The 23,236-nt window shown below is 41.4% G+C and overlaps 1 protein-coding gene and 1 pseudogene across 1 annotated transcript in view; both read right to left on the bottom strand.

Moving 5' to 3' along the window:
* The window catches only part of Herc1 (HECT and RLD domain containing E3 ubiquitin protein ligase family member 1), a 163,984-nt gene extending 152,214 nt beyond the window's left edge, over positions 1 to 11,770 (bottom strand). Inside the window, 1 exon segment of the mRNA XM_052712869.1 lies at positions 11,629 to 11,770. The gene's annotated coding sequence lies outside the window, so the exon portion shown is untranslated.
* An 8,356-nt stretch (positions 11,771 to 20,126) lies between these two features.
* Positions 20,127 to 20,689, bottom strand: LOC128104380 (peptidyl-prolyl cis-trans isomerase A-like; annotated as a pseudogene).
* Between the last annotated feature and the right edge of the window lie 2,547 nt (positions 20,690 to 23,236).

The following is a 23,236-nucleotide window of genomic DNA, read 5'->3' as shown; positions in this document are numbered from 1 at the left end:
ACTTTATTCTTCTATTTTGCATACCTTCTTACTATCTCAGAATAATTTTAATGTAGCCAAAACAATTGAAGCTGTTTTCAAAATGAGTAAGGGAAAACAGCACACCATTATTTATGCCACCTCACTACTACCTTACATCTGCCCACTAAGAAGCTACTAAACTGTCTTTTCCAAACTTCCAGAAACAGAAAGCTCCCAGCCACTATACTAATCCACAACATAATCAAACCACTTTAGTATTACCACAGCCTACTAGAAACGGTAGTTAAAACACTGTGGGCCAGGCACGGTGGTGCAGGAGCAAGCGGCTCTCTGAAAGTTAAGGTTGTAAAATGAGTTCCAGGTCAGTCCAGCTACACGATGAGAGCCTGTCTCAAAATAATAATAATTTTTAAAAATAAAACATTGGTTTTAAAAATACTACAACAGTTTAGCTGTCATTATTCAGTTTTATGTCTAAATTATAACTTGTGTCTTAAAAACACCTAGGCTTGGAGCTGGAGATGTAGCTCAGTGGTAGAGCACTTGCCTAGCAAGAAAAAAGCCCTGAGTTCATCCTCAACACTGGGGAAAACAAACAAACAAAACCTAGACTTTACAATAACCTTTTTTTTTTTTTTTTTTTTTTGGTTTTTCAAGATAGGGTTTCTCTGTGTAGTTTTGGTGGCGGTAGACCAGACTGGCCTCAAACTCACAGAGACCCGCCTGGCTCCACCTCCCAAGTGCTGGGATTAAAGGTATGCACCACCACCACCCGGCTAGTTTATAGATTTAAAGGAGTCTTAAATAACACGCGGAAAAATGTTTAAAAAGTACATATTAGTTAAATGACTACAAAAAGTAACAAATACGTAATAACTAGCTAGATTTAATCATTCTACAATAAATTTACACTTCAAATGTATGCGATTTTGTCACTCTAAAAATAGTAAATGAAATTGCTTAAACTATTGCCTACATAATAAGTGCTCAATAACCAGCATTATAGTTTACATATGCAGCTGTCTACTCTCTTCCATATTATTGTTAAGTTGTGTACATCTTTCCCTCATTCTCCCTTACTCATTCTTTCCAAAAGAATGACAAACTGTAAGAAAGGAGAACTATGATTACCATTCAGACTCACTTCTAGCCTTCAATCAACACTTTTAAGTCAAGAATTTAGAGCGTGGTCATCCTCAGCTGCAAAGTAGAGTCCAACTTGGACTACATAGGACACTATCTCAAAAGAAAAAATAAAATAGTAAGTGTTGAGGAGGATATAGAGAAAAGGGAACACCCACTGGCTAAAATGTAACTTGAAATGTTCATTATGGAAAACAGTATGGAATTCCTCAAAAAAAAATTTTTTAATTCTCTTCTGGGTATACACTCAACAGAGGTGAAGTCAGCACCTCCCAGAGATATCTAGACTCATGTGCACTGTGGTATTATCACAGAGGTCAAGACATGGAAGCAACCTAAATGTCTGTGGTCCCCATAGGCTCATATACTTGAATGCTTGGTCTCCAGATGGTAGAACTGTTTGAGAAGGATTAGGAGGTGTGGCCTTGTTAAAGAAGGTGTGCCACTGGGGGTAAGCTTTGAGATTTTAGAAGTCCATGCCATTCTCAGTTAGTGCTCTCTGCTTCATGCCTGTGGACCAGAATGTAAGCTCTCAGCTACTGCTCCAGCATCATGCCTGCTTGCCTACCTGCTGCCATGTTCACTACCAGGATGATCATGGACTCTCACCCTCTGGAACCATGAGCCTCAATAAGCTCTTTCTTGTATAAGTTACCTTGGTCACGTTGTCTCTTCATAACAACAGAAAAGTAACTAAGATAATATCTATCAACAGATGATTGGATTAAAAAAAATGAGATACATACAATGGCTTATTTTATTCTGCTGTAAGAAAGGAGATTCTTATAATCCTGGTAGTAAAGAAACTGAGGCAGGAGGATCACAAGTTTAAAGCTAGCCTCCTAGTTACACAGGAGATTGTCTCAAAATGATGAACCAAGGAGATGGCTCAGTGAGTACAAGTGCATACAGAACATACTTGACAATATGAGCTCCAATACTTGTAACCATGTTTTAAAAAAAAAAAAAAAAAAGCCCAATGCCATGGTACACATCTCTAACCCCAGCACTCCTATGAGAGATGGAGACCAGAGAATCACCAGGAAGTTCCCAGGCCAGCTAGCCTGAAGTATATAATGCAACTGTAGAAAGAGAGACCATGACTCAAAACAAAGCAAATGGGAAGAAGCAACTCCCAAAAGCTGTCCTCTGACCTACACACAACACACACAAACACACACACCATACATATATGCATGTGTGAGATGGGTATTTTAAATTGTTCACCTAAAATCATCATTTCACTAGAAAGCATATAGTATACTTCAAATTCACACAATAAATAAGCCTGAAATGAAGAGGGGGAAAAAATTAAAACTGGGGATGGAGTTCCATGGTATTGTGTCTACCTAGCACAAACAAGACCTGGGATTCAACCCACAGCAGAGAGAGAGACAGAGAGACAGAGACAGAGAGACAGAGAGACAGAGAGAGAGAGACAGAAAGAGAGACAGAAAGAGAGAGAAACAGAGAGAAAAGATTGGTGAACACCACTAATCACCAGAAATCAAGTGTTATCTGAGGTTTGTATCAGCAAAGACATTTTAAGACTCCACCAGACTACTACTGGTTCTAGTCACAAACAAACACCTAGCATCTGTTTTCTTATGAACCATCAATTAATCATAAAACCACTAAAATATAGGCTCCTTAAGTGCAAAAATGCACCGGCTTGTTTGTCAGTGCTTGGGGATCACACCCATCACCTAGCATATGCTAGGCAAGAGCTACATCCTCAAGCCTGACTTTCAATTAATGTGTTCCGAGCACCTGGAGCAGTGTCCTTTCTGGCAAAGCACCTAAAGTTCCAGCCTTACTTGCTACCCTGTGATGGAGATTTTAGTCGTTCTAGTTCCACGCATCAGTAAAGTCTGACGGGACCATCTGAATCTAGAATTTTAAACTCTCAGTTTCATTTTAATATTGGTCTTCTTGGGAGGCTGGGAGTGGTTCACACTAATCTTGCAGAGGACAACAGTTGAGTTTCCAGAAACCATAACAAGAGGCTCACATCTACCTCTAATTCCATCTCTAGGAAAATTTGGTGTCTCTAGCTATCTCAGGCATCTGCACTCATGCACATATACCCACACACTCACATACACATATTTTTAAGTAACAAAAACAAATCTTAAAAAAAAAAAAAGATTAAGGCCGGGCGGTGGTGGCGCACGCCTTTAATCCCAGCACTCGGGAGGCAGAGCCAGGCGGATCTCTGTGAGTTCGAGGCCAGCCTGGGCTACCAAGTGAGTTCCAGGAAAGGCGCAAAGTTACACAGAGAAACCCTGTCTTGAAAAACCAAAAAAAAAAAAAAAAAAAAAAAAATTGGTCTTCTTGCTTACAGGAACAGATTACAAATACTACTATTACTGGTAAAAATAAGTCTTGACACCATAGATATCAATATGTACTTCATGTGTTGTTCAAAATATCTTAACTATCATGAAATGTGAACCAATAACTATTATTTTAACAAATCCCAGAAGAAGAAAGCTCTTCCTTCCAAATTCAGACATCGTTTGTGAACCACTATAAGAATTTTAGCATATAGGCATTATGAATCAACCCTATACCTCCATTAAATGAGAAAGGGCTCAAATAAGAAATCATGACTAGGCTAGAAATTATATTCTAATCAATTTCACCTACATATAACAATTTGTACATATCAGAACAATAGTTAGGGATAATATATTTTTCAATCTGTAACAATCCACTAAACCACAAGTCTTTCTACAATAATTACAAAGCATTTTAAAGGACTAATCTCTGGAAAAAATTAAAAAGCAAGACAATACATTCTGTTGGTGAGTCTATAGGGAAAAAACTGCTTTCATATATTTCTGATGGTACATACATAAAGAAAAATGAAAATACTTAGCAAAACTACATAGGCATTTAACTTTTGACCCATCAATCCTACTTATAGAAATTTACTAGGAAGATATACCATATATCTCTACTGACACAAAATGGATATGTATAAGGTCATTTATAGAAATACTGTTTGTAACTGCAAAATACAGAAAATAAGCAAATGTCATACATAGGTGTAGCTGCATCTACACAGCTGATTTAAAAAAAAAAAAAGTGAAGATACTCTGGAGGAAAGGGTAGGCTGAACTCTGTGGCTCAAGGCCAGCCTAGTCTGTTCTACACAGTAAGTTCCAGGCCAGCCTACATATTAAGACCTTATCTTTAAAAAAAAAAAAAAAAGAGTCAAGAGTATGAAAATAATATATCTTCAAAAGAATGAACCAATCTGCAACATTTCCAGGATACATTACTGTTACGTGAAAAAAAATGCAAAAGATTATGATAAACTTCATGTAGAAAGGAACAGAAGAGTTAGAGATACAACTCAGTGAAAGAATGTTCCTCTAGTGAACACGGGCCCTGACCTCATTCTATAGCAACACACACACACACACACACACACACACACACACACACACACACACACACACACAAAATGTACATGAATGGTCATAGAACATTATTCCCAGTAGCCAAGAGGTTAAAAAAAAAAATGCCCATCAACTGATACATAGAATAAAATGTTACATAGATATCATTTAGCCAGGAAAAAAACACTGAAGTACTCATACATGCTACAGCATAAATGAACTTTGAACAAATTACACTAACTTAAAGAAACCAGGAACAAAAGACCACATATTATACAATTTCACCTACACAAAATACCCAGAATAGAATCAGCAAATCCACATAGAAAGCAGAACAGAATACAGACCTTGGAAGTGACTGCTAATGATCACAAGGTTTCTTTGGGGGATAATAAAATGTTCTAGAATTAGACAGTGGTGATAAGTGGCACAACCTTGTGAATGTGCTTTTTTTTAACTACATAACTGCAAAGTCCTGTAACCCAATAATTAGAAGATCTATGAGGACCTCAAGTCTGTGGCAAGGGAAACCTGTCTGAAGAAGGAAGGAAGGAAGCAAGCAAGCATGCATGCATGTATGCAAACCTGGCTTGTACACTTTACAAGGGTATGGCATATGCCTGTTACTAGCTACTCAGGAGATGGACGCAGCTGAATCACCTGAGGCCAGGAATCTGAAGCCAGCCTGGGCAACATATTAAGATTCTATCTCAAAAAATCATTTATTAATAATTAAATTAAATGATGCATTTTATGATATGTGGTTTATATGTCAATTAAAAATTATATGAGAAAAAAGGAGCAAAAGAAAATGTAGGGGCCAATAAGATGGCTCACTAGGTAAAGGTGCTTGCCACTAAGCCTGATACCTAAGTTTGATCCCCGAGACCCACATCATGTAAGCAAAGAACCAATTCCAAGTTGTCCTCTGACCTCCATATGTATACTATGGGATGTAAACACACACATTTAATCCTTTAAAATGCACATAATCTGCTCATTTGGGTAAAATAACTGAGGAAGAGATAAGTCAGAAACTAAATTTCAACTCTGGATACCTTAATGGACATGGAAAAGGAGAAACAAAGATAGGGACATAAGAATGAGATGGTAAGAAGGAGGATAGAGAGATACTTTTGAGTAATCGTTTTAAGTAGTAGAGTTTAACAGCATCGGCATTTAGTAATTGTTTCACAAACCAAATCAAACAATAACACTCATGTATGATGGATGATACATGCCTATAACCCTAGCACTCAGAAGGCTGAGGCAGGAGAATACCAAGTTTGAGCCCAGGGTGAGATACTTGAGAGTTGTCCTCTGAAATCACCGTCATCCTTAATAATAATTAGTTAGCATCAACCAGGACTGAGAGCAATCAAAATAGAAAACAAAAGAGTCACAAAGGAACTGAACTGCACTGCACAAAAGTAACACAGCCACACTAAAGAAAGCAGGGAATCAACAGATAACCTAAATAACTAAGGCTAAAGATAAAAACTGCACACAAATAATCAATTTAGTGAATGCTTTTCATAAGTTAGCAAACTACCTACCTGATGGATACTCCAAAAGTTAACAAATGTATGTTACTATACTGAGATCCAGGCTTCTGTTACAGAAAGAAGATACAAATAAGGAATGAAGAAAGGTCAGAACCACCTCGTAGTTTTGGAAGAAAGGGTATCGATATAAATGCATGTTCTTTAATGCATAGAGAAATAAATATAGTTGTCCTTTAGTATTTTCAAGGGATAGGTTCCAGAGTCGCCACTCCCCCACTAGCAAATAACAAAATCTATTATTCTCTGGTCCCTTACAGTCAGTTTCTTAAACTGTGAGTAGTAATTCCATAATGTAACTAAATTCAGGGGTGGCCAAAAATTTAGCTACAATAAAAGGTTTCTGGACATAAGAATAAATCTAATACTTCTCTAGCAGCACTCACCCATGCTGTTACTCCACTGAAGCCTTGGTTCTGAACATAAAATGTGTACGCTCTGTATTGTGCATGCCATGGCACCATGCAATGACAAGGAGAAATGCCAAAAATATCATGGCTCAGATTGAGACTACTGTAAATTATGGATTGCAGTATTTTTACTATGCAAATAAAGTGCTCCACTTTTGAAATACAATAGCTGAAATACAGAAATCAAGATTTCTAATATTTTTATCCTCATTTCTCAGCACATAAGTATCAAATTAATATATCTCTGGATTGTTTTGTGTTAGGACATTTGATTTTTAAAGTTGCTGGCTTAACTTTCACATAAAAATCATTAAATAAATTTTGATTTGGAAACAGGACAGACTTTCCCACATTTCTGAAATGGCTCTAAATATACTTCTGCAATTTTGTACTATGAATTAATGAGAAGCAGCAATCTCAACATTGTTGATTATAAATGCAAAATACTGATCAACTCTAAAAAATGTTGGAAGATGCTCTATGTCCTGTAGTATCAAATATTCAGTCAAGATTTAATTTCTTATATAAAAATAAATAAGCCAGGCAGTGGTGGCGCATGCCTTTAATCCCAGCACTCAGGAGGCAGAGCCAGGTGGATCTCTGTGAGTTCGAGGCCAGCCTGGTCTACAGAGTGAGATTCAGGACAGGCACCAAAACTAGACAGAGAAACCCTGCCTCAAAAAAAAACAAAATAAATAAATAAGCACACCTCTCAGTATTCAAATTTGAGTACTTAGTAAATAGTAAATCCATATGCATACAAAATAGCTGTTTTAAAATAGGTTTTTTAAAATAAGATTATCAGTGAAGCTTTCATTTGTATACTTACTTTATATAACTACATATTCAGGGTCACATAAAAACTTGACAAAAGGGTATCATGAGTGAAAAAGGGCTTAAGAAACCCGGCATCATATTTGTCTACAACCTACCCATCACTTAACACATCATGTCTAATACTTAATGCAAACAGTTGTTTTACTTAGGTGGTGAGATGGCTCAGTAGCTAACAGTGCTTGTCCCCAAGGCTTGCAACCTGCATTTAGCCCCCTAGATCCACATAGTGGAAGAGAACTGACTCTCACAAGTTGCCCTTTAATCACTATACACACAAACACACAAACACAAATACACACATACGCACAAACAGATAAATGTAATTTTTTTTCCAAATATTTTCAATCATATCGATTGAATCCATGGATGTGCAACCCTTATGTAAGGAGGGCCAGTTTTTTACATATACTTCCTAATTTATTCAAAGGCCTAGGAATAAGTACCCACAGCTCAACTTTAAGTACTATTCTCCAATAAAAGGTACCAGAACTTCCAGGAGAAGTGGTTGATCCCAGGACTGGAGTAGAAAAACAGGCTGAATATTACTAGCCTGTGGAAGCAGATTAGAAAAAAATTATATTATTAGTAATCTTTCAGTTTAGCATACAAAGTAATAGGAATCATTATGACACCTTCATATACATGACATACTTGGTTTTTATTTGTTCCTCTCTCCTACAGGATTTTCCTGAAACAGGAAAAAGTGGAACTAGAAAAACTCCCAGTGGCCAAAGCTGGAACAATGTGTGCAGAATAATACTATCATATTGGATAACAGTCAGTGGAATCAAATGAATACCCACACCACCATACTAATACAAATAACTGAATTAATAAATTAGAGAGAAAGAACATTACTCCTTTACAGAATTCATAAATGTAAGAATGAGGGAAATACAAATAACTCCTCAATGTATGCTACAAACAAGAAGAGAAAGTTTGAGGGAAACCACCTATCTGTAGTACCGAAGTATCTCCTACAAGATATATATTAATACATCAAAGAGAATACAAAGGGACAAACAGTAACCTCACCTAGAATAACCCAGCAGAAGCCAACAGAACAAAGTGATCAAGGTTAAAATATCATTAGTAACCAGATACATCAACACCATGAGTCTCCTAGTAAAATGCACTGACACAGTATCATTGTTATATTAAAACGTGTAACTTCAATCTAATCACAAGAAAACTATCAAATAAGCCAAAAATGAGAGAATTTCTACAAAATCAATGACCAATACTCAAAAAAGTCATGAGAAACTTAGCAGTTGACCAGGAGTGATACCTCCTGGCACCTGGACCCAGAGGCAGTCATATCTACATAGTAAGATCCTGCCTCAAAAAAAACCAAACAAACAAACAAAAGAAGCCAGGCACTGTATTACATGCCAGTACTCTCCTATCCTCAGTACTTGGAAGGTGGGAGCAGTAGGATCACGAGCTCAAGGGCAGACTCAGCCATAGTTAGAGGCAGTCTAAGCTGCATAAGCTCCTGTCTCAAAAAGAAAAAAGTAAAAGTAAAACCTAACCATCATCTGTTGCAACCATCACATTTACTTGCTGATAGATCTCCTCTGGAATTTAATATTCCCATTAATTTACAGGGCCAGAAGGAAAAATAAAATAATAATCAAGAGCATCTATTAAGTACCTATTCCCTGCTCCTTTTAGTTTAAAAAATATATATTAGTTGAAATGACTTTGCTAACTTTACAATCTCCTTTTTAAATGACTTAGCCAATATTTTCTGTTCAAGACCTTGACAAAATCTAGAAGGTATCCATAACAAACTGTTTTGTGGGTGCATTAAGGCAAAGTTTTGTATACAACTAAAAAAAATTCTGTTCAGTTGTTTGTTCTTTTATGGTTGTCTACCTACAAAATTTCAAGGGCTTGTTCATTGTTTTCTGAAACAGTATCTCCCATGTAGCCAAGACTGGCCTAGAAATCTTGATCATTCTGCCTCTACCTATAGTAACACAATCTTCTACTTTATCCCAAAGTACATCATCAACATTATCATTTTCATTCTAAAACCTCAAACTGTCCGCCAGGCGGTGGAGGCGAATGCCTTTAATCCAGCACTCGGGAGACAGAGGCAGGTGGATACAGAGCTGCAAGACAGCCATGACTACAGAGAAACCCTGTCTCAAAAAACCAAAAAAAAAAAAAAAAAAATCAGCTGTCCATTGCACTCAGTCATTTTTCTTAATATACTAAGACTTTTCACTATTTGTTACATGCATCTTCTACTAACCAGTCCAGCCCAATCAACAACACATTCTCTGAAATCCATTTAAATAAAATGTTTACATTAATGAGCAGATTAAGTAATGCACTTACATTTGCTTTCCCCTCCATACACCACCATCATGTCTGCACAGAGAAAATACATGATCAATGGATCAGTGTCACATGTAAATGGCAAGACTGGAAATTTAAGAAGCCAAGTGATAAGAACCTTAGGGGAAGCAAAATTTATAAAAGTTGTCAATTACAGGAGGCCTTAACAGGCCATCCATTTCAACGACAACTCACAATCTACCCTATTTTTGAAAGATGCCAAGTTTCCAACCTCCCTAGATAACTTTCTGCCACAAAATCCTGCCATGTGATTTGGGGACTGTTCTTTGTCCTACCTAATGCTGCTTCTTTCTCAAATAATATGACAAAACATTTTAGTTTCTTTCTTTCTTTCTTTCTTTCTTTTTAAAGACATGGTTTCTCTGTGCAATTTTGGCTGTCCTGGAACTCACTTTGCAGACCAAACTGGCCTCGAACTTTGAGATCTGCCTGCCTCTGCCTCCTGAGTGCTAGGATTAAAGGGGTTTATTTCTAAGATCTACAAATGTGTGTACAGGTACAGAAGACAAACATGCATAACATCTGTGTGCATTTACAAATAACACAGGCACACAGGACATGCACTTTTGCTTGTATAAACACACAGGTGTGGAATCATATAATCAAAGGTACATCACCATCAATTTTTAAAAACTTTGAAACTTAGTTTTCTTCTCATCGTAATTTTTTTTTTTTTTGCTGTACATAAACACTAGCCCAATTTAGGGGACTCATCACAAACAGAACTATAAAAATATTCAGTTATTAAATTCGAAAAGAAAACTGTTAACATTTGACTTTTAAAGCTACTTGAGCAAAAATCATTTTGGAAGAAGGCACAATGAAAGACAGTGATGGCAGGGTACTGCCGGTGATAATGAACAAGTAATCGGGTTTAATCAAGTGGGCCAAAGGAATGACTCAAATAAAACAAATCATTTTGGGAACACACAGAAAATGAGGAAGTACCATTCAAGGACGAGCCAAGTACTATTAAAAAAAAACAAAACGTAAAGGGTCTGTTAGATATATACCAAAATATTAACCATGAAATGCTATCTTTGGAGATGGGCTGTTAATTCGTTGAAATCTACCACTCTTGTCATTTGATTACCTATATATACCTTCAAAGTATTACAGACATTTCTGAAACTAACGCAAACGCAGATTCTGTCCCTGCACTCCACAGCTAACATACATATACATACATACACATTTCTCACACGCACACACATATACACACATATATAGCGCGTCTTTACATAACCTCCTGAGAGAGGTAAGAACCAAGCTTCTGTCCTGTGTCTCCCGGGAACCTGTCACCCATCACTGGTCCCTGGGATAGCTCCTGTCATCACCACCATCCACCTCTCACCCTGGAGACTACACAATTGCCGCCCCGTCTCCGCTCCAGGTAGCCAGGGCTTTAGAAACTGTTATTTTATCGGGTGAGAGATTTGGAGAAAGGTTTACCGAAAGGATGAGCAGCCCCCACCCAAAGGCACAGACGACAAGAAAGACACATCGTCTCAACCTCCACCCCTCCGAAGTCGGCCGGCGACCGGGAGCATCGGAGTCGCGACTCCCCAAGATGAAGAGCGCGGAGAGCCGCTCCCCGGTGCCAGTCCCGGCTAAGGGAGCAGCGCTCGTTAGCGGATAAAGGGGAGAAGGTCACAGACGCAACCCCTGAGGAGCCAAGGGACGCGGGCAGTCAGCCTATTCAGGGGCGGGTCCCTCGGCCCTCCCGCGGGGAGCTCGGCTTCTAAGAGGCTTCCAAGGGGCCGGGGCTTCCTCAGGCCTCCGCCTGCCGTCCACCGGGAGCCGGCAGCCAGCAGCCGGCAGCCCTACTCGGCGGGCGGCCCGGGAACGGCCCCGAGCGGCCGGGCTGGGCCAGCCGAGCACACACACGGGAGGTCCAGATGGTGAAAGAGGAAGCGTTACCGTACGCGGGTCGGGAGCTGGCGGCGGTGGGGTGCGGCTCCAGCGCCCGGCACCTGGCTGCCCAGCGGCTGCGCTAGCCGCGTCCTTTATATTTTTGCTGCAGCGGCGGCGACTTGTCAAAGGGAAAGACGTAAGAAGGCGGCGGCAGCCGCGGCGGGCGAGTCTCGCGGGACTTGTTGGGAACTCTCGCGAGATCTGGGGCGCTGGTCCAGCCTCCTCCGGGCCTCGCGCGGGAGGAGGAAGGCAGCGCGGGAGGAGGAAGGCAACCCGAGAGGAGAAGTGGGGAGGGGGCGCCGCTTTAGGGACTAAGGAGAAAGCGGTGACAACTTTGGGGGCCGGGAGACCCCTGTGTGGGTTCTGGGGGACACTCTACCGCCACATGTCTTACCTTTGAGTCTCCGCGGAGTCACTTCTGCCCGTAGGGAACTGACGACTGGGGACTCTTCACAAAGGGCGCTGACGGATCTAGCGAGCGCAAACGGGACAGTCCACCGGAGGATCCGACTGTCCCGAGTCCCAGTGCTGCCGGGCCATTGGGGCTGCCGAGGACCTCGAGGAAAAGCTGGGGCCGGGCCGAGTCGCCACACCCCTTTATCTCAACTGTGCGCAGGGAGCTCTGCGCTCTTTATCTCCCATCACAGTCGGCCCTTCACCTGGCTGGTGAAGTTCAAGCCCTAGAAAGTGTTTAACTTGACCTACTTCTGCCTTTGTTAGTTGAGGATCACGAGATGATTGACCTTTGGCTCGTGGGTCATGACCCTGACCTATAACAATGATGCACTTAGACTCCTCTAAGTGTCCTCCGACACTGACTGGCTTGGTCATCTATCCCCAACACCTAGCATAGATGTAGGTGCTCAATTAAATTGTTGAGTGCCTCTATCGTTAGAACTCCCAACCTCACCTTTGTAGCTACCTTCATCAAAAAGTTTTTCTGAGGAGCTGGAGAGAGAGCTCTGAGGTTAAGAGGGCTTACCGCTCTGACAGAGGACTTGAGTTCACTTCTCAGCACCCAAGTCAGGATGTCCACAACTACCTGTAACTTCAGCACCTTCTTTTGAACTCGGAGGGAACCTGCACTCATGTGCCCATACCCATACATACACGTAATTTTTTTTTTTAAAGATTTATTATGTATACAGCATGTGTGCCTGCAGGCACCAATTTATATGTAACTAACAGAGGATATAGTGAGGGGTGTGGAGCTGGTATCTGACCAGGAAGCACAGGAGAAATGATAACATATACAAGCCATATGTGTCCATATGAATGTGTGTGTGTGTGTGTGTGTGTGTGTGTGTGTGTGTGTGTGTGTGTGTTATAAGCAGCTGGTGTGATGTCACATGCCTTTAATCCCAGCACTTGAGAGACAGATCTCTGATTTGAGGTTCCTTTGGTCCACATACCGAATTCCAGGCTAGCCAGGACAGCATAGTGATACTCTGTCTCAAAAAACGAAAACTACACAGGGATACACGCATCTATATGGCAGACAGGAGACAGCGTGTATCCCTTTGTTCAACTGGAGACGTGTTTGTCGTATCAATTTAACCCAAGACAAAAGCGGCAATTCTAGACTCCCAACTTAGTCTGTGACTTTGAACTTCTGTGACTTCCCTGAACCTCACTTCCTAACCTGTCCATTTAGAATATTAGTTATTATAACAGGGTTCCTCTGAGGTGTAAAATATATGCAAAGTTTCAGCTACATATGAGATAATCAAGAAATGGGACTTCTGATGGTGTGTATAAGTTTCTGTGTATGAAATGTGTATTCTAGCGAACTAGATATGAGGAGCAGACAAGCATGGAGTGATGTCATTGTTGCTAGTGCTGTTTATGATTTCAGTGTGTAAAGTTGACTCAGGTCCAACAAACCTGTCATCTTATTTTTCACCTACGGTTGGAGATTGAACCCAAGGCTCATGAGCTCTAAGTCCTGGCTCTACCACTGAGCCATGACTCGTGTCCCAAGCCCCTTGTCCTTATTTTGATTTCCTGATGATATATCTATAGATGATATCTATGTCACTCACAAACATTCACAACATTCATTTTTCCTTGAGTTTATACAATTGTACTGCTTTTGCTCATTCTGTCAAGAAAGGGATTCCACTTGCCAGGCTGTAGAGGCATGCACCTGAAATCCCAGCATAGGGGAGGCTGAGGCAGAGGACTTCAAATTCTAGGCAACATAGAAAGGGCTGGGCACTAGGCAGTGGTGGCACATGCCTTTAATCTCAGCACTCAAGAGGCAGGCAGATTTCTGTGAGTTCGAGGCCAGCCTGGTCTACAAAGTGAGTTCCAGGACAGCCAGGACTGTTACACAGAGAAACTTTGTCTCAAAAAAAAAAAACCAACAAAAAAAGGGTGGGGGAAGGGAGCAAGACTACACAGAAAGACTTCTTTTGGGAAAAAGGAAGAAGCTGTATTACAAGTCAAGTGCTCTACCAGCCATTTAAGGGTTAGGGAGATGGTTCATGTGGTGGTAAAGTGTTTGCCATAGCCAGCCAATATACAGAATCTGTGAGGTATAGGCTTGACAAGAGACTCTGTCTTGAAAACAAGGTAGATAGGCCCAGGTTTAGGGGAGGGAGAGGAAGGTGAATTGCTGTGATTTTTAAACTAGAGTGGTCTACTTAGAGAGTTTCAGGCTAGCCAGGGCACAATAGTAAGACCCTATCTCAAAAAGAAAGAAAAAGGAAGGAAGGAAGACAGAGAGAGAGAGAGAGAGAGAGAGAGAGAGAGAAAGGAAAGAATGAAAGAAGAAAAAAAAAGGTGGAGAGCAATTGAGGAAAATACCTAATGTTGATAATGTTGGTCTCAGGCCTAAACACACACACACACACACAGAGCCAATTAAGAGATTATATGGTGATATTTTATTTGTGCTGAAATGTGATTTTATTTGTATGTTAATAAATAAAGTTTGCCTGGAAATCAGAGGTCACAGCGAGCCATTAAGCACAAGTCCGGCAGTGGTGGCACACGCCCTTAATCCGATCCCATGGCAGGCAGAGTCTCTGTGTGGTCAAGGACACAGCCAATCGTGGTGACACTTTTAATCCTAGTACCAACCATAAAGACCTGGAGGTCTGTATAGACAGGCAGTGATGAGGAAGTCATGTTGTTGGGTTTAGAACCAATGAGAAGGCAGAACAGAAAGGCAATAAAAAGACAAGTCAGACAGGAAGAAACTCCCTCTGGGGAAGCTCCTGCTGGTGGTAAGCTAAGGCTAGGTGGCTCTTCCTCTGATCTCTTTGGCTTTAACTCTGTATTTGGCTCTGTGTTTCTTATTTAATAAGACTGCTTAGAAATCCGTCTACAAGATTACTTACCTCTGGGGATGGAGAAAAAGCTCAGCAGTTAAGAGCACTCACTGCCTCGCAGAGGTCCTGAGTTCAGTTCCCAGCATCCATGTCAGGTGGCTCACAACTGCCTGAAACTCCAGCTCCAGAGAGATCTGGCACGTCTGGCCTTAGCAGACACCTGCAGTCACATGTGCATACCCACTCCAGACAGGCACACAAAGATATAATTAAAAACAAATAATAGATTGTTTTTAAAAAAGAAACCTCCTCCTTTGCCCTCTGTTTAGCTTCCTCCCTAAGGGACATATGCAAAGAACTAAATACAATTGAGTTCAACTGCATACAATTATTTTTTCATTTTTATTTATTTATTTATTTGTGTGTGTGTGTGTGTGTGTGTGTGTGTGTGTGTGTGTGTGTGTGTGTGTAGTGTTTGGCCTATATATACCGATGTATGTGCCACCTGCATGCAGTGCCCACAGAGGCCAGAAGAGGGCACTGGGTCCCCTGGGAACTGGCATTACAGGCCACTGTGTGGGCCACCATGTGGGTGCTGGGAATTGAACCTGGGTCCTCTAAAAGAACAGTCTTAACAGCTGAGCCATTTCTCCACCCCACATACAATTATTAATTAACGTCACCAAGGAAATTCTAACTACTTTTCACCATTATGTTGGCTACATTGTCTTCCCTAAACATTCATACTCAAATCAACATTTGCTAAAGCCTGATCGGGCATCCTCCCAGCTGTACCTTTTCATTTCATATAGATCTCCCCTAGAGAAAAACACTGGCCGGGCAGTGGTGGCGCACGCCTTTAATCCCAGTACTCGGGAGGCAGAGCCAGGTGGATCTCTGTGAGTTCGAGGCCAGCCTGGGCTTCCAAGTGAGTTCCAGGAAAGGTGCAAAGCTACACAGAGAAACCCTGTCTCAAAAAACCAAAAAAAAAAAAAAAAAAAAAAAAAGAAAAAAAAAGAAAAACACTGTACTCAGGAAAAGTGGAGAAGGGCTTACACGGCCAAGACTCAGGATCACAGGACCTTGTCCTGATAGCTCTGTGAACAGTGCACACTGGCCACACCAGGAGGCAGATCTTCCTCCTCTCACACGTGATCATCACCATATCATGGCACATTCTGCACTCTCATACCCCAGACAGGAACAGGAAAACCAGAAGAACATGTAATTTTCATCTCGTATCTGCCTATAAGATATGTTTAGCTCTCAAATGAAAAGTACAGCTAAATTGAGAGTAAAATCGGAGGAGCAAGAATCCATAGACAAGAGTTCCTATTGTCTCCTGAACTTGCCACCTATCTGCCCCCAGCTTCCACAGCCTGTGAATAAATGGGCTTTCTGCTTACTCAAGAGTATAAGAGTCAAAAAGCCAGGTGTAGTGATGCACACTGTTAGTCCCAGCACTTGAGAGGCAGAGGCGGAGGCAGGCATATCTCTGTGAGTTCAAGCCCAGCATGGTCGACATAGAGAGTTCCAGGCCAGCCAGAGGAACAGTAAGACTCTGTCTAAAAAAAAAAAGTCATGAGAGTTAAATAATGTAGGAAACTGTGAGACATTTTCACTCATTCACTTAATACCTTTACTGAATGACTTTTAGCCAGACACTGTAAAAGGCTCTAAACAGACTTTTGAACAAGCTTTAATACAGACCCTCAAGGAGCATCTGGTCCATGGAGGAAATGGGGAGGATAGATCATTATAACACCACACGATGGTAGAACAAATATAAACGTCATCGTAGGGGAGGAAGCCAGTGGATGGAAAGGCAAAGGGAGCTGAAAGACTGATTGATGGGCGGCATTTCATCAAGGATGATCCGTAAATGAGCTCCAGAATGACTTCAGCGAAGTGCTCTGTGGTGGGTTGTGAATTCTGCTTTGTTCTAATAAAACACACATCTCCTAAACCACTAGAAAGGAATCTTCAATGTGGAGTCATTACATACACCTATTAGCATTGAAGAAAGATAGGATTCATGGAAGAAAGAATCAGTATTGCAATTATAAACATTCGGTTCATACAACTTGTGTTTAAACACCAGAAAGAGAGAACACATTCCATTTCACATGCTTGGTTCCTTTGGCCAGTCTCCCTAATCAGATAATATTGCAGCCCAAAGCCCAAGAGATGTTTCCAAAACATGACAGCAGTACCTACATTTTTTAGCTTATGGTTTATTTATACTTATTTACAGATTTCTTTGGTTCTTGGTGTTTGTTTTTTTCAAACAGAATTTCTGATAAGACAAAAAGGTCAATTTTTGAATCTACTTTTAAAAAGGAACTACTTGTTTTAAATAGGATAAGTAATGAAATTTTTTTGTCTGAGTTTATCAAATGTTACTGGACTGGACATTGTTATATATTAATGGAGTTTTTTTTGTCTGAATCTGTCAAATGTTAATGGGCATCATTAATGTAATCTTGACTGTGTATATTGTATATACTTATTGGATATAATTTTTCTTGTATTAGTTATAAGCTTTTTTAAATTTTAGACAAAAAGGGGGTGTGGTGGTATTGTGTTCCTCAAAATATTGTGTACCCTAATAAACTTATCTGGGGTCAGAGACAGAACAGCCACAATATTAAACATAGAGGATAGGCAGTGGTAGCACACGCCTTTAATCCTAGCATTCCAGAGGCAGAAATCTGTGAGTTCAAGGATACAACCAAGCATGGTGATTCACGCCTTTAATTCCAGAAAGTGAGCCTTTAATCCCAGGGAGTGATGGTAGAAAGCAGAAACGTATATAAGGCATGAGGACCAGAAACTAGAAGCATTTGGCTGGTTAAGCTTCAGACTTTCAAGCAGCACAGTTCAGCTGAGATTCATTCTGTATGAGGACTCAGAAGCTTCCAGTCTGAGGAAACAGGATCAGCTGAGGAACTGGCTTATGTGAGGTAGCTGTGGCTTGTTCTGCTTCTCTGATCTTCCAGCATTCACCCCAATAATTGGCCTCAGGTTTGATTTTATTAATAAGAACTGTTAAGATTCCTGCTACAGATTTCACCCTGGATCCCAGACTAGCCCCAAACTTGAAATCCTCCTGCCTCAGATTCCTAGGTGCTGAGATTACAAGTGTGTGCCCACATCCAGCTGTTTTACTTTGTTGTTTGCAGTATCTGTGACCTGACTCAGAGTTCTTGACCCTGCTCAGCAAGGCTATGGAGGAGGAAACCTAAAAGGTCTGTCTTATTGTACTGATTTACTTATTTTTGCAGAGGGTGGAATCCCAGGGCCTCATGCACATGAAGCAAGCACTCTGTAACTGAGCTATACTCCCAACCCAAGATAGCTATTAACACTTGATTTGTCATAATATTTCCACTTGAAAAAGAAAAGCCTCTAAAAGTATATCAATCATTTATTGCATATACTTTTACTATCTATAAAACAGTTTCTGGTTTTTTTTTTTATTTTTTTTAGGTTTTTCGAGACAGGGTTTCTCTGTGCAGCTTTGCGCCTTTCCTGGATCTCGCTCATCTAGACCAGGCTGGCCTTGAACTCACAAAGATCCGCCTGCCTCTGCCTCCCAAGTGCTGGGATTAAAGGCGTGCGCCACCACCGCCCGGCTATAAAACAGTTTCTATCTGTAATACAGAATGCTAGAACTTAAGGGGTTCAAAGTATGTACGTGAAAACAAAGCTAAGCAGTCAAGAATTGTGTCCCTTATCCCTATAGTGGAGTCCATCCCTCTATGTGTGTTATTAGTTGTTACTAAAGAGGCAGAGGCAGAGGCAGGAGAAGGAGGATCTGCTGCAGGTTTGAGGCCAGCCTGGTCTACATAATTCCAGGCCAGTTGGGGCTATAGTAAGATCCTGTCTTTAAAAAGACAGACAGACAGACACACACACACACACACACACACACACACACACACACAGAGAGAGAGACAGACAGACAGACAGACAGAGACGGAGACAGAGACAGAGAGACAGAGCTGAATTGTAAGGTTAGGTGCTCAATTTCTGAAACTTGTTGATACTACATTACTGCCCCTCCAGGGAAGAAGGATGTCAGGAAGGGTGGGATGTTTATTGTACCTTGATATTTATAGACTTTTAATAGCTAATTTAGCAGGCCCTCTTGAATGTGCTCATCACTATGGTCTCTGGGGAGAAGGAAAACTTGGAACCGACTAACCCTACAGGCCAATTAAAATTAATTTTAAGAAAGCACAGTGTAGTGGAGCATGCCCATGATCTTAGCACTTGCAATGTGGAGGCAGGAGGATCAAGCATTCAGAGTCATCCTTAGCTACATATCAATGTCAGGGCTGTATCAACCTGATATGTATTTTTAGGAGACAAAGACCTGCCTGGTAAATAGCCAGCATGACAAAGCAACATAACACAAACTAAAAGACAGTAAAGACTGAACAATATTCACAGAACAGAGAAAGGAGATATGCTGAACGCAGAGAACTTTATCGAGGTGGTAGAGTTACAGTAGTGAGTTCATGGCTAAATATAAAAGTTACACATTCTCATAATAATGTGTTCTCAAAAAAAAACCACTCCAAGCCAAAAGGTTTCCTAGAATTTTTGTTAAATATGTCTACATATGAGAGTACACTCATTACCTCTTTTTTTTTTTCACTAACAAACAGGTAATTGATCTGCCAAAAAGGTTTGAAAGGAAGCAGAGACTCAAAAATAGGACCCAAGATTGGCAAGCACTTCTTTTAGAAATGAGATTCCTTCTTGTTGCATACAAAGCGTACAGAGTTCCTAACTGGACTCTATTCTCAGTGAAATAACACTCCCATCAGGACAACCCTCTAAATAATAGTAAAAACTTCCTTTACATTGCCTAAGCCTGGAATACAATAATCATTTTACTTTTGGTTAAAAAATGATTTTGCTATTTCTTTTGGGTTTTGAAGGAGGGCGGGGTTTCATGAAGCCTGGGCTACCCTTGAACTTGCTATGTAGCTGAGGCTGGGCTTGAACTCCTGATCTTCTTTCCCCTACTTCCAAGTACTGGGGTTGCCGGTAGGTGCTTGGTTTAAGGGCGTAATTGGTTTTGTTTTGTTTTGTTTGTTAACAGTTCTTACTTAGTTTTTATTCATTATCATAAACTTAACTCTGCAATCCAGCTGGACTTGGAGGGGAATGAGGAGGATATGGAACCCAGAGAACTTCAGTGAGAGCAGAGATTACAGGGTACTACGAGCAGATGGGGTGGGGTGCTCTCCTGAGCTACAGAAGGAATGGTCTGGTGGGTAAGAAGCCCACAAGTCAAAAGAATTAGAGTTGTCCACAGTCAGAAATGGTGATCTTCTTGCTAGTCTTGCCATTCCTGGACTCAAAACGTTCCATGGTTTCCACAATGTTTGTGTCTTCTTTCACCTTCCCGAAGACCACGTGTTTGCCATCCAGCCACTCAGTCTTGGCGGTTCAGATAAAAAACTGGGAACCATTTGTGTTCGGCCCAGCATTTGCCGTGGACCTGCATGCTTCAGGATGAAGTTCTCATCCTCAAATTTCTCTCCGTAGATGGATCTGCCGCCAGTGCCATTATGGCATGTGAAGTCACTCACCCCGGCACATGAATCCTGGAATAATTCTGGAAAGGAGGAACCCTTCTATCTAAATCCTTTCTCTCCAGTGTTCAAAGCGTGGAAGTTTTCTGCTGTCTTTGGAACTTCGTCTGCAAATAATTCGAAGGAGATGCGGCCCAAGGGCTCGCCATCAGCCGAGATGTTGAACACTGTGGGGTTGACCATGGCTGCAGCAAGTAGCGACAGGGGACAGCGGGTGTCTGCAAAGCCTAAGGGCGTAATTGTTTTTAAGCTAGGGTATTCTTAGGCTGTTCTAACTGGCCTAAACTCATACTAGCCCATACTAGCCTCAAACTCCCAATCCTCCTACCCTAGCCTCCTGAGTGCTAAGATTACAACATGATAACATGATAATCATACTTGACAATAATAGCTTTTATTATTTTTAATTAAGTGTATATATGTGTCTATGTGCGTGCGTGCACGTGTGTGTGTGTGTGTGTGTGTGTGTGTGTGTGTGTGTGTGTGTGTGTGTGTGTAGGAAGCGAGTGAAATCTTAAGAGAATATGTATTGTTGACACATGTCACAGATCCCAAGGTCTCAGCCCCATAAGAGTGGCAAAGTCTTCCCCAGGTCTAGCAAAGCCTTCCTTGGGTCTGAGTGTGAACGTTAACAGTATGTACAGAAAATGTCCATGGTAACTTTCCTACTACCTGAAGATTACTCCCCTGCAGAGACTGCTCCTACCAAGATTAGCTAAACCTGTTTCCCTGTTCCACTGTTTGCAATAATCCCACCCCCTGTTCAGCTATGTTTGACTGAATCCCACCCCCTGTTCAGCTATGTTCGACTGTATTTAATAAACATTGTGAGCTGCCAGTGCTGTGGCTTCTCCATTTGAGAGCCCAGGTCACCCAACCCCAGTTTTTCTGAGTGTGTCTTTGCCCTTTCTTCATTCTCTCATCACCCCTAGTCAGAGTTCCAGGACTGTTCAAGGATCCTGCATACATGCATATGAATACAGGTGTCCATGGAAGCCAGAGAGAGGCCTCTGGGGCTAGAGTTACAGTTTCAAGCTATCTGATGTGGATCCTAGGAACTAAACTCTGGTCCTCTGGAAGAGCCGCAAGTGCTCTTAACTGCTGAACCATCTCTCTGGTCTCTAATAATCATTTTTTTTATTAATTTTTTACAACAGGTTATTAGTATTGCTTCAACAAAACACAAATAGTAAGCCAGGCTTGACAGCACAGCCCTGTAGCCCCAGCACTTGGACCTTGAGACAAGAGGATCATGTTTGTTTTAGCCTAGCCTGAGCAAGACTTTGTCAAGAAACAAAAACCAAGGAGTTGGGGATTTAGCTCAGTGGTAGAATGTTTGCTTTATGAGTACCAGTCCCCAGCACCAGAAGGAAGGAAGGAAGAGAAAAAAAGAAAACACACACACACACACACACACACACACAGAGAGAGAGAGAGAGAGAGAGAGAGAGAGAGAGAGAGAGAGAGAGAGAGAGAAGCTAGGGGTAGACACAGGTGATTGGTTTCTCACTCCATAGCAGGAAATGGAAAAATCAATGCCAAGTAAGGACAATAAGAAAGTGCAGGGGGAAATGTGGTGCCACATGTAGCGTGAATCTTAGGTCTTATAAATAAAACCAAACCTGGAGCCAGGTGTTGGGGTGAATGCTGGAAGATCAGAGAAGCAGAACAAGCCACAGCCACCTCACCTTGCCAATTCCTCAGCTGATCCTGTTTACTTAGACTGGAAGCTTCTGTGTCCTTATCCAGAATGAATCTCAGCCGAACTGCTGCTCAAAGCCTAAAGCTTAACCAGCTAAAAGCTTCTAGTTTCTGGTCTTCACACCTTATATACCTTTCTGCTATCTGCCATCACTCCCTGGGATTAAAGGTGTGAGTCACCATGCTTGGCTGTATCCTTGAACACACAGAGATCCAGGTAGATCTCTGCCTCTGGAATGCTAGGATTAAAGGCGTGAGTGCCACCATTTTCTAGCCTCTGTATCTAGTGGCTGTTCTGTTCTCTGACTCCAGATAAGTTTATAAGGGTGCACAATACTTTGGGGAACACAATACCACCACAGCCACAGGGACAAGGGGAGAGGATTTATAGAGTTCTCCATGACTGAGTAGATAAACAAGGCAAGTCCTTGTTCTAGAGGCTAAACACACGAATAATCATAGCACACATCAGGAAACTCTGGGCACACAAAGAAAGCCATCCCCTTTCCTCCCTTTAGAGAAATAGAAGGCTTAAGAGTGGTAGCTGAATGCTAGCAGGTAGGATCAGAGACCTTTAATGAGAGGTGGAGTTTTGAAATTGAGCAGTCACTCTGGACATGTGAGAACAGAGAACATTCAAGGCACAAGGAACAGCATAAACCAAAGTGTGCTCAGAATCAACTGATAGTCGAGTTTAGTTGTAGCCCTCTGGTGCCTACATTATCCAGATCCAGGACTCTCGGCAGCAAGGAACAGAAACTCAACAGCGCTTGCTTAGGTAAAACTGAAGGAGATTTAGCGCCAGGGATCCAGACAAAGAGAACTGTTGAGTGAGTGGAGCGGTGACCCACCACTTCGAGAGCTTCAGAACAACCAGAACTCACGTCTATGCTTCCTTTGCTATGCTGTTGGCTTTGATTTCTCTCAGCCCAGACTAGCTTCCTTCCTATAGGTGGATGGCAGCTGTAGAGGGTGGCAGCCCCCGAGTTTTACCCCTCACCATTTCCATCCTTAGAAAGGACCTAAACC

The sequence above is a fragment of the Peromyscus californicus genome, unplaced genomic scaffold (genome assembly GCF_007827085.1).
Source record: "Peromyscus californicus insignis strain IS unplaced genomic scaffold, ASM782708v3 Scaffold_11__1_contigs__length_118956290, whole genome shotgun sequence".
Classification (NCBI taxonomy): Eukaryota; Metazoa; Chordata; class Mammalia; order Rodentia; family Cricetidae; genus Peromyscus; species Peromyscus californicus.
Note: the sequence above shows the minus strand (reverse complement) of the source record. Positions and strands in the feature narration are given on the sequence as shown.